The sequence below is a fragment of the Odocoileus virginianus genome, chromosome 4, assembly GCF_023699985.2.
Source record: "Odocoileus virginianus isolate 20LAN1187 ecotype Illinois chromosome 4, Ovbor_1.2, whole genome shotgun sequence".
NCBI classification, from domain to species: domain Eukaryota; kingdom Metazoa; phylum Chordata; class Mammalia; order Artiodactyla; family Cervidae; genus Odocoileus; species Odocoileus virginianus.
The window spans coordinates 28,873,267-28,889,032 of record NC_069677.1 but is presented as its reverse complement, the minus strand read 5'-3'; the positions used below and the strand labels follow the sequence as shown (position 1 = coordinate 28,889,032).

At 39.9% G+C, this 15,766-nt stretch overlaps 1 protein-coding gene and 1 long non-coding RNA gene across 16 annotated transcripts in view; one reads left to right on the top strand and one right to left on the bottom strand.

Moving 5' to 3' along the window:
* Positions 1–15,084, top strand: part of LOC110140814 (uncharacterized) — a 28,820-nt gene extending 13,736 nt beyond the window's left edge. The window contains exons 3-4 of the long non-coding RNA XR_011487286.1: positions 11,240–11,390; positions 12,354–15,084. This is a non-coding gene — a long non-coding RNA (uncharacterized lncRNA). The remainder of the gene's footprint in view (positions 1–11,239; positions 11,391–12,353) is intronic.
* PEX5L (peroxisomal biogenesis factor 5 like) overlaps positions 1–15,766 on the bottom strand; it is a 272,998-nt gene that overhangs the window by 145,868 nt on the left and 111,364 nt on the right. The window lies entirely within an intron of this gene.

The window sequence follows — 15,766 nt, the reverse complement described above, 5'->3', positions numbered from 1 at the left end:
CAGCTGCTTCTAGGTGTGACACATTTATGTATGTCATAAACACATGCAATGTTGTATTTAAATATATATAATATATGTTATATACTACTATATATATATGTATCATGGCTAATTTATTCAACAGAATAAAAATGTTAGGTTCATTTTCTAGTTTTATTTCCATCCGTAATAGATGTTTGTAAAAAGCTTATTGCAAATGTCTTTTAAGAGATTTTAAATTTAAGTAAAAATTTAGCATACTGGATTGTAGAACTTCCTATATTAAAGTCATCAAAATGTAGAAATTCTAGAAATACTTTTTTCTGCTTGACCTTTCCAACAACTTAAAAAGTTTCTTTCAGTAGGCTTAGAGATATGTTGACCTTTTCTTTGAAAAGTGAAAATAAAGTTGTTTGCATGCTTATTTTCTTAGAGAAGATTTAATTGAAAATAGAAATGCATTTCTTGACTCTGGATATTTTAATATCATAGGGTTTCAGTTACAACAATAATACGAACTATGTCATAGTAAACAAAGAAAGTGACTGACAGGTTTTGAAAGAATTTAACTTGTATTTCTCTATTTAGATCTATTTTACTTGGTACTATAAAATTTTACTCATTTGTTTTTCAGTTTAAATTCTGTGAAGATATATAGTTTTATTTAAGAATCATATCATACCATGTGAATATTTTTATATTTTTCCCCTTCTCCAAAATGAACACTGAAATTAGGTATTTCATATGCTGGGGTCTTTTATAATATGGTTTCTCTCTGGTATTTGTGACTGCAGAGTCAAGAGCAATAGCTGACAAAAATATATGGACTGGGTCTTTCCTTTGATTAACTTGGTTTCAGAAAGTTGATGCCTTAAGTGCAAACACAGTTCTTATAATGTCAATTTTCCTACAAGGAATCAAATTTCGACAGAGGACAGTCCAGACTCTAAGAGCTGCACGGCATTCAGGAACGTTCTTCAGAGAAGGAGCTCTTTGTGCCTGTTTCCCTGGTTAGGATTCTCCCCCATCTCTTCATCTCCTGCAGCTTCCCTCTCACCAGCTACTCCGCCCCACTCACCACGCCAGTGAAGGCTGTATGGATGCAAATTTCTGTGTCTCTGCAGAGACTGATTTCTTCACTTGGAAGTCCCATCTCCTCATCTCTACATGTTGAATTCAATGCCTTCATCCAGATCCTGCTTAATCACAATTTTTTCTTAGTTGAGGTCTAGACTGATCTCCCTGGTTGGACACAGAGTCTCACACTCTGTTTTGTGTTGCCACAAGCACAGTGTCTTGCGGGCACAGGGGTGCTAAATGAAGGCTCTCTGAGTGAACAAATGAAGGAAGGCGTGGGGAGATGGATAGATGATACACAGTCCTATCTGCCTTAGACTTGCTGAGGTTTTTCTCCTAAACCTGGGTTGCAGAGGTATGACAGCACCTCCTTCCCATACTCCTCCTCCCTTGAGCAGAAATTGGAAATCTTGGCTCATGGCTAAAAATTTCATGGAGTCCTTACCCATGATAATTTAAAGCCCTTTGATCCCACTGTAGTAGCCAAGGGAAGGGCTATTATGAGTTTATGACTCATCCACGGGCTCTTTTCATATTTTCTGCAAAACCCGTTATGGAGATGGTGGAAATCACATTAACTTTGGATTAAAACATAGTAGGAATTTGAAATAGAGAGAAAGGATAGAAGATTATCTTAAAAAAACCCCTCTGCATAAATAAAAAGATTAATTTGGTGGCAATTTAGTCCTCTCTTCTACCTCTTTTCTGTTTAAGTTACATCTCTAAACCTCCAGTTATATCTGCTAGAGACACAAGTACCTTCTGTAAGATGCAACATTTTTTCTTGTAATTGAGGAATAGCGCCATGTTCCACTTGTGGTGCAGTTGGTAAAGAATCTGCCTGTCAATGCAGAAGACACAAGATTCTTTGATCCATGGGTGGGGAAGATCCCCTGGAGGAGGGCATGGCAACCCACTCCAGTATTCTTCCCTGGAAAATTCCATGGACAGAGGGGCCTGGTGGGCTACAGTCCATGGGGTTGCAAAGAGTCGGACATGACCGAGCATACACATGTATGAGGAACAGAGCCATGTTCCACATTCATACTGATAAGGTGTGGAAGAAGGACAGAAAACAGAGAAATGACTTGTATGTTTTGCTTTGTACCACATATGAAGAGCCCAGAACAGTGTGACACAGCATAGGTTGAATGAACTATTGAAAATCCATAAGCACCAATGTTAAAGCAGAAGAAGGATCTCAGAGCCAGAACACTTGATTTTTAATTGCTAAGTTGTGTCTGACTCTTTCGCTACCACATGGACTGTAGCCCACCAGGCTGCTCTGTCCATGGGATTTCCCAGGCAAGAATACTGGAGTGGGATGCCATTTCGCGCTCCAGGGGATCTTCGAAACCTAGGGATCGAACTTGTGTCTCCTGCATTGCAGGCAGGTTCTTTACCAACTGAGCCACCAGGGAAGCTGCTAGAACACTTAGTGTCCCCTAAACTTGCAGAAACCTCGTGAAGCGGTGCTGGGATGGAGAGGTGTTGAATTTCATAGCACAGGAGTGCTTTTCGTTAACCTTATTTTGATCCTAAGATTCAGAGGGACCCACTGACGTAGAGGTTATATATAATAAAAGAGGAGAAAGTAACTTTAATCAAAGATGCCTGAAGGAAGGACCAGTACATTCTTGTTCAGTGATATTGAAACCAATACATATTAACTCAGTGGTGAAAGATATGCAGAAAATCACCCAATTTTTGATGATTATTGGAAAAAGTTGAAAATTTCAATGATGTTTCATGTGGAAATATAGTGATTATGTGTTCTGCCTGGAGGAAGGTAGAAAGCATTTTCTGACTTCCTGAGTTAAACAATTTCCTGAGCAATATGAGGAGAGTCACCCCTCGAGAAGATGGCTGTGTGCATTAGATGTGCTCTTTGCTTTGACACCTCCAAGAATAAAACAATTCTTTACTTAATGTTTAACAATGAAAAGAGCAATTTCTAATTCTTGGGAAACTACTCAGAACTGTAAACTTATCTGAAGAGAGTCAACAAAGAAGAGATGAACCTCAAAGCATCTAGTTAATTAAAATAGCTATCCAAATGGTATTAAGTGTGTTTTTATTTCCAGCTGAATTCTCATAAACATTTCTTTGAAGTATGATTATATCCTCATTTTAGAAGACAGGTACTTGAAAACCAGAGAGAATAACTTGCCCAAAGACAGATACCTAGTAATAGAACTAGGAGTAATAATAATCACTTACTGGGCATCTAAAATGTACCAGGTACTGTGCTGAATACCTTACATTTATTTCAACAGTGCCTAGGTCACAACGATCCTTTGAGGTGTATACTTTTATTTTAACCATTTTACAGATGAAGAAACTGAGACAAAGAGAGTTAAGCAGAGAGAGCTATTAAGTCTCAGACTGGGACAGCAGCCCAGAGTCTGACCTCAGGCTCCGCGTTTTTAACTACTATGTTTATTGTCTCTCACTTAGAAGTCAAGTTTGTTTAACACTGAAACTATACTCTTAGCCATGCCCTCTACTACCGCTAGGTTCTATTTAGTGATACTTCAGAATTTCCACTGCAGTTATTTCTTCCTTGGGCAAAAGTGTATGGATTCCAAGTAGCCATGTGTGAATAGATTTCTATCGTTAAACAGGCCACATGGATGGAGGGAAAGGTAAGCACCAGGATTGGGACACAGGCCCACTCGACTCCCAAACCCGTGTTTGCTCCTCTGTTCCGCGCTGGATAGCTTGACAGGAAAAGTCCCGAACGCACCACGGCACAGCAGCTCCTACAGTGTCACTGAAATGATTCCTTTCTGCCTCTCCCTGGACCAAGAGGCAGAAAGCCTAGGCTCAAATCTCAGCACTTCCACATCTGAGGGTGTCACTTTGGGTAAAGTCGCCTTTCTGAGCTTCTCCGCCCTCATCTGTTAGAATGTGAATACCTACTTTACAGGGCTGTGTGAAAGGACACAGCCAAGGGAGTGAAAGGTTTGTGTTTGACAGACATTAGTTTCCTTTTCTTTCTTCCTTGCTCTTTTGTCTTTCTCTCAGGCAAGACAAGAGATATCACCATTTTTAAGTGATACGAGCACTGTGCTACAATTGGTATATATTTGTGTGTACTTCATGAGACATCCACAGGCTGTAGAGAACAAAAGGGGTCCTCTGAAATGAAAACATCTGAAAATTTTTTTCAGTCTTCAAGTCCGACTGAATTCTCTAAGATACCCCATATTTCAGGCCAGCTCAAGCCCAGCTGTGGGTTTGGAAGCACATTCCACAGATAGGAGGACTTGATCAAGTACCGTCTCATTCTATGCTTTTGTGACTTCACATCTGTATATTCTGTCTTTTGTGTACTTGTCATTTGTGTATACTACAATTACCAGCACAAAGGGGAAGGTAAGGTCAGGTAGGTAACAAGATACACTGCCAAATTCTTTATGTTAGTGATCAAACTGAATTCTAAAACACCCCAGAAAAGTATGTCCTAATACTTCCTATAGTGATACTGAAGGTTGAAGAGGCAAGGTGGGATTCAGTCAAGGTTGGTTTAACTCTGAAGCTGAAGATCCTCTACTACAGGAAGCTGCCTCTCTCTAGGTACTTGATAAACAGGAATTAAATGGAAATAGGTTTTAGGCTCATGAAAACTTTCCCAGCCAGAGCTACTCCTTGTTAAGGGATAGATCTATATCAGTGAATGTTATGGGGAGACTTCACAGGCACCCTTGAGTCAACACTTAATGGAACTCAGGCTCTATGTGCTTGCATGTAGAAGTTGCAGGGTCAGCATCTAGGAGAATGCTTATTTCCATTTGAGTAATTTGTGTGCAAACAGGATAGGCTGCCATTGGGTGAGGAGCTCATGGTGGGGACATAAGTACATTATATTTCCCTGTATTGGACGACAAGCTTAGCAAGGGCTTTCACTCAACTCTCTTTGAAATGAAAAATGGAAAAATAAGCAAACAGCAAATAACTTCCTTGAAATGGTTAGATGTAACTTCCTTTGAACATTTAAATGTTAGAATTGACTTTCTTAGCTGTAGCTAAGAAATTAGCTGTAGCTAATTATCTTTCTTAGCTTTGCCGATGCCCATCGGCAAAAAGAATAAGGAATAGCCCTTGCAGGTTCCTGCTCCCAAATTTGTTTTCTGGAGCCAAATACTCTAAATAGGAAAGAGGGAGCCCCAAGCTTCTGATCGGGGAAGAATCTATCGTGGTTACCATCTCTCTGCTTCTAATTTGAACTGGCTCTCTCTCCTTCCAATGGCTCTTCTTCATCCTTTTCTTTTTTTAGAAGGAAACTCACTTATGCTTCCCCTTTCCTTTTTCAACTTCCTTTTGACTTAGGTTGGAGGCTTGATAAAATGAAATTTGTGTTTAAACATCCATTCCCTTATCTTTAACAGAGAACCTGAAACATCCATTTTTTTTGGAAGCAAAGTTTAAGTCAGAAGCATTTAGGCAAAACATCATGGTTTTAGTAGGAAGAAGAGGCATTAATGGAGAACCTATTATGTGACAAGTATACATTACATGTTTGATCTAATTTAATCCTCACAAAAATCTTTCAAAATGAAGGTATTATTCTGCTCAAGTTTAATAGGAAGGAGATAGAGTTAACAGGATTACATAATTTGCCCAAGATCATTAGGAGCATGTGTGTCTATTTTTCAGAATCCCTTAATAAACTTTCGTGTCTTTGCAAACAAGTTCCAGGAGTATGAGGTCGCCATCACCTCAGAGAGCTCTTCACACTTCATAGATGCTCAAAAATTTTGGAATAAGCTTATTTGCACCTTGTGATACAAATGGATGTAAGTTGGCTTTTGAAATTAATAAAAAAGAGAAAGAAAACACATAATAAACGTGTGTAGACTCAGTGCAGTATAATACAGTCAAAAGTAAGTCTGGTACAAAATGAATACCATGAGTTTCCTTTTCCTAAGATACCTATTACTAATACTAACTAGGAACACCGAATCCTAATCAGTTACATAATTTCTAGTTTCTTTAAGACAGGAACCATACCAATTGCTCTGGACATGTATAGCTCTTCTAAAATGCAATCTCTTCCCTCCTAGGGAATTCTACCCTACCAAAGGATACTAGATAATATGCCCTCCACCAGGGTGATGTCCTAAAAATATCTTTAGGGGAGACATCATAGTGAATGCATTCTATTAGGCTGTTTCTCACTGTCTTTCCACACTGGCCAGTACCATCACACTAGGGCATAATCCAATGGACACCATCCTGTCAATCAGTTAAGGAACTAGCAGAATGAAGACTTTTACTTAGGATCTCCATCTGTAGAAGAGGCACTCATCTTTCTGATGCTGGCAACTCCATAATGAACTAAATTACAAATGTATTCTGGTCAACTGTATTTGCTGAGCTTCCATCTAAAGGTTTTCCTATCTATGCCCTCAAGCTTTATGACTCTTCTTCCAGCGCTCTGAAACTCAGGAAGTATCATCACAAGCACAGTGGGAGTGAGAAGAGACATATGTGATCTGAGAATCTGAGAGGGATGACTCAGGCAGCATCCCCCCCCGGTGCACAAGGGTAGGGATGGCTACTGTGTCATCTGGAGCACGGCAATGAGCACAGTCACTGGTCCTTCCTGATATAGCCTGCAAGCATCTGGGCCTCCAACATCCATTCACATTCAGGCACATCCCCTACTACTCCAACTCCTACATCTTTTGGCAGGAAATACCCACACAGCTGGATGGGACTCATAGGATGTTTTTATTTTTTGCCTCATTAAGCTGTAGCTTTCCTCAAGCGATGTGTGTTTTCTTTATATTTTAGCCCAGAAATGGTTTAACTGGAAGAAGGCATCTCAGAGAAGAGCTTTAGGAAAAGGCTTTGCAATGGGCAATAAAAGCATGTTGCCTCTGATTTATGGCACGTTCACACTGTTCTTTCTCCTCCATTCCTTGCAATATACAGGTATTTACTGTATTTTCTGTAAGAAAAGTTCTCTCTGGAGCTGGCAAGGCAGCTTTGTAACTGCCGGGCTGTGATGTGTTGCCTGCAAGATTATGCAATAGAGAGCAATAAGTCAGCCCGTCAGCAAACATTGCCAGGCACTGTACCAGGCTGAGGAGTTGGTGGTAAACAAGACAGATGTGATGCTTACAATTTAGAATAAATGAGAGATAGTACTCAAACATTTTCAAGTGTGATAAATACCATCAAGGAGAAGCAGAGGATGCTATAAGAAGAGACCATGGCAGGATGTAAGACACATTTCCTTCATTTAGAGGTCCCCAGGATAACATCTCTTCTCGCTTGTCCAGTGCTGCCTTTAGAGTTTGACAACTTGCCTGCTTTGACTTCTCATATCATATCTCTGTTTGAAGGATAAGATGTTTACTGGAACTATTATAAGTTGGTGATCAGAATGCCATTCAACTAATTTAAAAATCTTCATTCATGTAGGAAGATCAACCCTGCCCTTGATGAAAAGAAATTTCATATTCATTTCATAGGAGAATTTAATTAGGAACTTTAATATATTGGTTATTTTCTTTAAATTGTCTGTGAATCAGTCTGTTCAAAGACTTTGAGTGAATTCTTGATTATTCCAATAAAGGGAAAATTGGCATAAATATTTATCTGCTGAGAGTGGATTCATGTTCCTCCATAGAACATTGGGAACACTACCATTGGTAGGAGAGCAGCAGACAGTAGTGATTCTCAAATGTAGCATCTGCATTACCCAGGAACTTATTAGAAATACAAATTCTTGGACCCTAAGAATTTGGACCCTCCCACCCTACTGAATTAGAAACTCTAGCGGTGGAGCCATCAAACTGTTTAAACAAGCCCTCTAGTTGTTCTGGTGTGTGCAAAGTTTGAAAACCAGGGGCACAGTAGTTAAGATCACAGGTTTGGGATCAGACAAAGCTGGATTCAACTTCTAGTTCTACCACTTAGTGGCTGTAAGACTATAGGTAACAGCCTCTTCAAGCCTCTATTTCCCTATCTGTACAATGGGCACAGTAGTAACAGTGTCTCTAACTTGTAATTTTGATATAAGAATGAAAAGAAGCAATGCTTGTAAAGTAGGTAAGCACAGTATGTATTGTAAAAATGTTGGCTGTTATTTTAAATTAAGTTTTAGATTTTTTAACTATGTGACTGGACTAATAGGGTTACTGACCTTGTTTATATGGAGGACAAGTTGGGACTATATTTATTACTAATCACGTGACATCCTGTTCAAGTAAACAGTGAATATCTAAACTATCATCAGTGCTATCAAAGTATTTCAATGACATAGAAATTAAGGTATATAATCAAGAGATATCCTTTGGCTCCACACCAGGAGCACTGGATACAGAAGCTTCTCTCCTGCTAGGAGGTTTTCACAGGCTTCAGTTTTATCTGGGGTAGGTCTGATTCAGACCCCATCAGAGTGGCCTCTGCCTGGGGTCCTGAGATGAAGCCTTCCCTGTTGCCTTGGCAGCTCAGCTGATACCCGTCTCTTTAGAACACTTTCTCCGAACCTCTCCTAAGGCATGGATCATTTCTGATGTGTATTATGTATATCATAGTTAATTATGAGCAGGCTAAATGTTACCTTCTTGAGATGGATCCTAAATCTGAATCATTTTCATACTGCTCTCACCATCTACCATCATACTTAGCCCCTGGGAAGGGATCATGTCTTTGGAATGAAAAAATGAGTGAATGAATGTTTTCAAACCTAAGTTCAAAAGTTGAAAGAACATACTTTAAACTCTTACCACAGTAGACACAGTAGCGCTCACTGTAAGGAAAGAGACAAGCTGTCTTACTTTCCCTTAAAGTGAAATCTGATCCTTAACATTACTTTAGAAAGAAATGGAATAAAGTGGATTTTGCTTCCTAGATCCAGGTGGCAAATGCATATGCTGTTCTTATTAAGTACTTGTGATTTCAGGTCAATGATTCAATTTCTGGGGACCATGCAAAGGGGTTGTTATATATTTTCCATACCATGAGGTCAGTTGGTATGCAAAGAGGTTGGTATACATTCCCACCTGCAAAGAGGATGGTATATATTTCCTTGCCACCTTATACTTTTAATATACTAAGAGGATCAATAAAAAATTAGATTAATCTTTGTATATTTAGGATATAGTGCACTGCACATAGGAGATGCCCAATCAATATTTACTGAATAAATGAATGAGAGAAAAGTGGCAGTAAAGCACTGAACTTTGGCAGAGTAAGAAGAAAGCAACCAAGCAAATATAATAAGATGACTTATTTATCACTTTCATCTTAGAAACCAGACATTCTGGCTCTTTCTTAACTCAAGCTGGAAGACTGTGCAGAATCTGAGAAGGAAGGGTTGGAAAGTGCAGGAGAGGGAAGAGTTCACAATAGAAATTCATCTTCCCCTTTCCTGGGGGGATGCTCAGAGGCCAGAGGAAGTGACTTGCTTAAAAAAGGTTTCACTGGCTACAGTGTGCTTTCAATAATAATACTGGTCATTCTTTGATTCTGCATAGTGTTATGTTTCTTTTCTTAATTTAATATTTTGAACAGATGTTACATGGTTCAAAAATTTTAAAAATTAAAGAAGATATCTAATGGAAAATCTTCCTCACACCCTTATCCCCATCTCCCTAATTCATCCATCCACAGCGCCCCATCCATAAGTAACACTGTGATTAGTTTCTTATTTATCCTCTCAGAGTTTCTTTCTGCTTATATAAGCAAACTCAGATACTATACATATTTTTATTTTCCCATTCTCTTAATGATAAAAGGTAACATTCTATACCAATTCTACACCTTGCTTTCACCACTTAATACATCTTAAAGGTTCTTCTGTATCAGTACATAGAGAATTTCTTCATTTTTATTATATCGGTATAATATTCAGTTGCAAGGGTATACTTTATTTATATAGTATCTTATTAGTAGGGCTTCCCAGGTGGCTCAGTGGTAAAGAATTCACTGCCAATGTGGGAGATGCAGGAGATGTGGGTTTGATCCCTGGGTCTGGAAGATCCCCTGGAGGAAGAAATGACAACTCACTCTAGTATTCCCGCCTGGAGAAGTCCAAGGACAGAGGAGCCTGGCAGGCTATGTTTTCCATTGGGTCGCCAAGACTCTGACACGACTGAAGCAACTGAGCATGACATCTTACTAGTAACAATTCTCTATTTTTTGCCATTATAATCATTGCTATAATAAATAACCTTGAACATAGTGCTACTTATTTTCAAGGAAAAAGATTAACCCATTATCCCTAAATTTAAGAAACTTATCTTGACTTTACCAGTAAATCTGTGCCCATATTCTGTAAGTGTTAACATTTCAATTTCTAATTCTATTATTCTATCTAACTTTGGCTACTCTCTCTTACATAATAATTAAACTATTATGGCATAAAATACATGCACAGATAAAGTCATTGAAGAAAATGTCAGCATGATGAGGTTTCTGATGAATTCTGTTGAAAAGTGTTTTCTCTCTGTGGTCTACACTGTGTGTCATTTACCCCTCACACACCTTATCTCTTGATTTCAAACCAACGCCCACACTCCAAATGCTCCTACGCGGTTTTCTAACATCCCTGTTTCCTGCACTAGCATTCATTCATTCAGTCACTCGGGTCAAAGATCTTGCAATTATCCTGAGTCCTCTCTTTGTCTCACCTCCGACATCCAATCTACCAGCAAATTTTGTCAACTCTGCCTTTAAAATCAGTCTTGAACCTGACTGCGGTTCACCACCACCACTTCTGCTGCTGCCCTCCTCTCATCTTTTGCCTGGACTGCCGACCTAGCATCCTTGACGTCCTCTTCCACCTGTCCAACCCCCTAACCCCCTCAATACTCTCCTTCACACTCACAGTGGTCTTTTGGAAAGACAGATCAGATCATGTCACTGGCCTCTGCCCCAGCCAGCCACAGTTGGCCACCCTTCACCTTCCCAACCTTGAAATCCTCTGCTGTTCCTTCACTGTGCACTCCTATCACACTTCAGGCCCTGCAGCAGAGCTGGACTCGTCCCCAGCCCAACACTTTGCAGTTGCTGTCCCCTTTGCTTGCCACTGGACCCTTGGGGCTTCTTCTCATGTTCAGGTCTAAATTCAAGGGCCACCTCCTTAAAGTGGCCCTCTGATCACATTATCACAAATAGTACCTCTATCACTCTCTATCCCTTTATCTTGTGCTTATTCTCTTCACAGGACTTATCACCGATCATGGGTATTTTTATGTGTTTGCTGATGTCTGCTGATGTCTCTACCACTAAGTTGAGACCCAACAGACTCTAGGCTTCCTCATTTCCTACTACATCCACAGCACTTAGAATGGTCTCTGGCATACAGTAGGTATTCAGTAAGTATCTGTGGAATGAATAGATGGATCATAAAATAAAATATTGTTGGTGCAAATTTTCCAGATAGTTTCAGAAATAACATAGAATTGAAAGCTAGGCTTCAACTCATAGAAATGCTATCGTCTAAAGCAGCTTTCATTATGTCTGTATAATGTCCCATTTTAGAATGTGTCATACAAAGGGGGTGGTATGGAATCTGACAGATTTGAAATAGTTTTAAATATATATATATATATATATATATATATGTATGTATATGTGTATATATATATATATGTCTGGAGATTTTGGGCAAAGTGCTTAAACTTTCTGTAGCTCATTTTTCTCATTTGTAAAATAAGGTTGAATGATACAAATTCAGGTTATATTTTCATTATCTATAAATCGAGCAAGTATTTATCAAACATCCACTGTGCTGGTCATTTGGGATCCTTGGTGAACAAGACTAATGACAGCATGCTATTCATGGAGTTTACAGCTTAGTGAAGGAGCTGTATTTTTGTAAATGGTGATGAGTGTGATGAGGAGAGGAGAGTGGTACAGTGTGAGCCCAGAGCAGAGGCCCTGACCAAGTCTAGGAGGTCATGGTGGACAGAGACATGTAACTTGAGATCCATTAGATGGTTCCAATTAATCAGGCACAGAGAGGCTGGAGACTTCTGGACAGAGGGGACAGCCCTGCAGGTAAGGAAGGTGGCACATTCTAAGAAGGGGGAAGAGGTTGTGCTTGCAGCGTGACAGGAGAGGTGGGCAGGGGTCACCCTGTGCCACTCAAAGTGTGGTGTTTGGATCTGTGGACTGTCTGTCACCATACTGTGATGAGACAGGTATAGACACTGAAAGGATGAAAGTTTAGACACTTATAGCAATTTCACAAAGTAATTTTATGTTTGTTTAACCTAATAGCAACATCTTGGGCTTACATTTTGCATGGCCTTTTGTTTTCCTTTCATTTATCTCAGTAATTAATCTTGACTGTATTTATAAGAGAATCAATCCACAACAGATTGGACATGAAAAAGCAGAAGAAGCCCTTCAGGAAAGAGATGCAGCTGTGGGCTGGATCCTGTGAGCCAAGTTTGGTTTTCATCTTTAGAGAAATAAGCATCAATGCAGCAAATGCTCATGAGGCTGGCATTCCAATGAACAGTGCGAATGGGAGGTAAAAAGTTTCAGCCAACAATTTCTTTTACCATAGTAAGAGCTGAGTAAAACCAACCTACATACAGTTTCAGGAAACTGCTAGTAGATTGTGAGCCTTTGGAAGGGATTTATTGTTTCCTGGAAGTCCAGAGCCTACTTAATTATGGGGAAAAGTTCACTAATATTGCTGAACTAAATGACAGCTATAATTCAGAACAGTCACTTTAAAGTTTACAGCCTGTGGTCCAACTGGGAGCACCTGTACCACTCCGGGTCAGAGCCCTGTCTTGTCTAAGGTTCATGGCTCCGGGAGAGAGAAAGGTCACTTGCAGTTGGGAAATGAGACAGGGCTCATGGGAACACACACACAGATACTTCCCACCCCGAGCTTCAGAAACAGGGTGCAAAGCAGCTTTTAAAAACAAACAAGAACAAGTGCTGAGTGGGGAAGGGGTGGCATTTAAACACTTGTGTATGTGAATTACAATCTCAACTTTCCAACTGATACTGGCTTCAATTTTAAGCACTTTCTTCATTTCCCGCAAGTAACCATCAGTTACCACCAGCAGCACACAGTTCCTTCTGTGTCAGATCTAAAGCTCAGTGATTCTTATAAAAAGCCAGCAGTCCCTTTTGATGTTACAGAGAAGAATTGAGGGCAAAGGACTGGAGTTGGCTTACACTCATACGGTTTTTTCACACAGAGAACAAAACCACCAGAGCATAAACCCTAGTTTTTGTTGAAGGTAATTAAATGCAAACACACTTCAGCAAAATCTCTAAGATCCAAGCTTGAAACCCTTTTATTCTATTACTCTTCACTACATCCTCTTAGCCTGATGACTGAAACCTGGAAGCAGCTGTCCCTGCCATTAGTGAGGGTTACTGAGAGTCCAGCTGTAATTCCATCCTTCTTTTCTGACTCTAAGTTATATCCCAAAGGGAAATATGTCATGCTTGTAGGGCTCACATGATAATGCCTTATCCCATCAAGTTTCAATGGTCTTATAATGGAGAAAAGCAGTGGCAAGGATTATTTGAAACAAGGGATAATCCTAAATGACATATTTAGAAATCCTGAATTTTTTTTTTTATTTTAATAGCTCTGACCTCCCCAATACATTTAAAATTAGCTTGCTTCTCTGACAGACAGCAGGGGGCAGCAGATCGGAGTCAGCTCTCTCCGTGAGAGCAGTTTCAAAGATGGAAAATTTACTGCAGAAAAATCCTCAAAGTGCTTAAATCTAACAAATATAGGAAACCTAAGAGCTGATTCCTCATTAAAGAAATTTTTTTGTTAAAAAAGAAGTAAATTAAACATAAAGAGTTTTGCATTTATTTTCAGCTCATATTCTAGTCTATATTAGGTTGAACCTCATGAAATTGCCACTGTTTTTGTATGGAAGCAAAGCTATTAAATATTGGCAGTTTCCAAGGGTTAAAGCAAATATTTGGAACAGAACTTAGATATAGAAGTTCTCTTCAAGTAGACCTGAAGAAGATCACATGTTCACAGGCAGCAGTAGACCTTGTTTTGGAGAGATGGTGATGAGTCCCTGTGGAGGCCACGTCCTGTCTGGGTGCCACCTCTGCCTCTCCCCTGCTCCCCACAACTGGGATCATGGGTATCCCTCAGGCCTCCGTCCGTGGCGCTTGTTCTTAAATCAAGCACGTCAGCTTCTGTCAAACTGCCGTCTCTCACCCTGTGGATATTCACCTTGCTGTCCCAGTCACTCTCTGCTCACAGACCAGGACTCAGCCCCAGCTAAAACCACAGACTCCACAGCGCTCACCTTCATTTCAGACCTCTCACTGGGAAAATAAAGTTTCTGTGTCTGAGTTGCTGAGCCTCGAGTGAGTTCTTCTTCGTTTGTTCTGTAGGTGGTTCTCAAAGTGTGGCCCATGGCCTGGACCAGAAACATGAGCATCACCTGAGAACTTGTTTACAAAGCAGATTCTTGGCTTGAACCTACTGAATCAAATATTCTGGGGGTAGGGTCCAAGAATGTGAGCTTTAACAAGCCCCGGGAGTGATCTGAATGTGTGCTGACGTTGAGAACTACTGCAGCGAGTGAGTGAGAGTTGCTCAGTTGTGTCCGACTCCCTGCCACCCCATGGACTGCATCCTACCAGGCTCCTCTGAGAACTATTGGATTAGCTCACAAAACCCAGTTTCTCCTCTGGTCTTTGTTTTTTGTTACCAATGGCCTTTACAATCTTTTTTTTTTTTTTCTTAGACAGTTTCTAATTTCCTTTTCAGTAGCTTAAAAGTTCAAGCCTGAATCCCAGGCTTGTAGCTGGATTCCTGTTATCCATGAAATGACTTCTCAGTTGCCAAATGTCACCCTCCTGGGATGCTGATATCATCTACTCTGAGTTCCAAAATGTTAGCTTCTGCCCATTGGTTGAAACCCAGGAAGCTGGCCATTAGTTCAACTGCAACTGGGTTTGTGGTGAACGTGAACATGGTGCTTTGCCAGCCTGCACGAGTCTTCTCTGGATGGGCTTTACCCCCAGTTCTGCTTTGCCTTGGTTGGCAGATATGGTACTGCATCTGGTCCTTCTTGAACTTAGGATCAAATGGCTATCTTAGGTTTCACCTATAGTAAATGCTTTCTAGGTTGTTTATATTTGAACAATTAAGAGGCAATGTTAGGATCCATTATTCAAAGAGGATATCTTAATTCTAAAAGAGGTTCCAATTTTTCCTTTTTTTTCCCCTAACACATTGCTCAGAACTTTCATCATTTTCATCTGTATTGTGAAATGGGGGAAAGGGGAAATGTTGTCTCATACAAATGAGAGTTTTGAAAAGAAATCATATTATTTAAGCACAACCTCCATTTTTCTTTCAGACAACATTTGCTTTCTTATTTGTTCATTTTCCCACTGGACACTGGGCTCCTTGGAAGGAAATTTTGTCTAGTTGATTCTTGTATTTCTAGCACTAGCCTGTAAGATGGCAGATGCTCAATGAATATTTGAGAAATGATTGAATGGAAAAACACATACACATACATATGCACTCTCAAATGCAAAAATAAAAGACCTATTTCTCCAAATTGTCTAGATTATTACATGTTATTGAAACAAAAATGGACTGTTTGCATTTGACCAAGATCTAAGCTCAATATCTATCATCATGCTCCAGATGGGGAGCTAGAGCTGACTTAGTGCTAGGATTGGATATTTGTCAATAAAGGGGCCAGCAAAGCTACTGTCTTTAGAATGT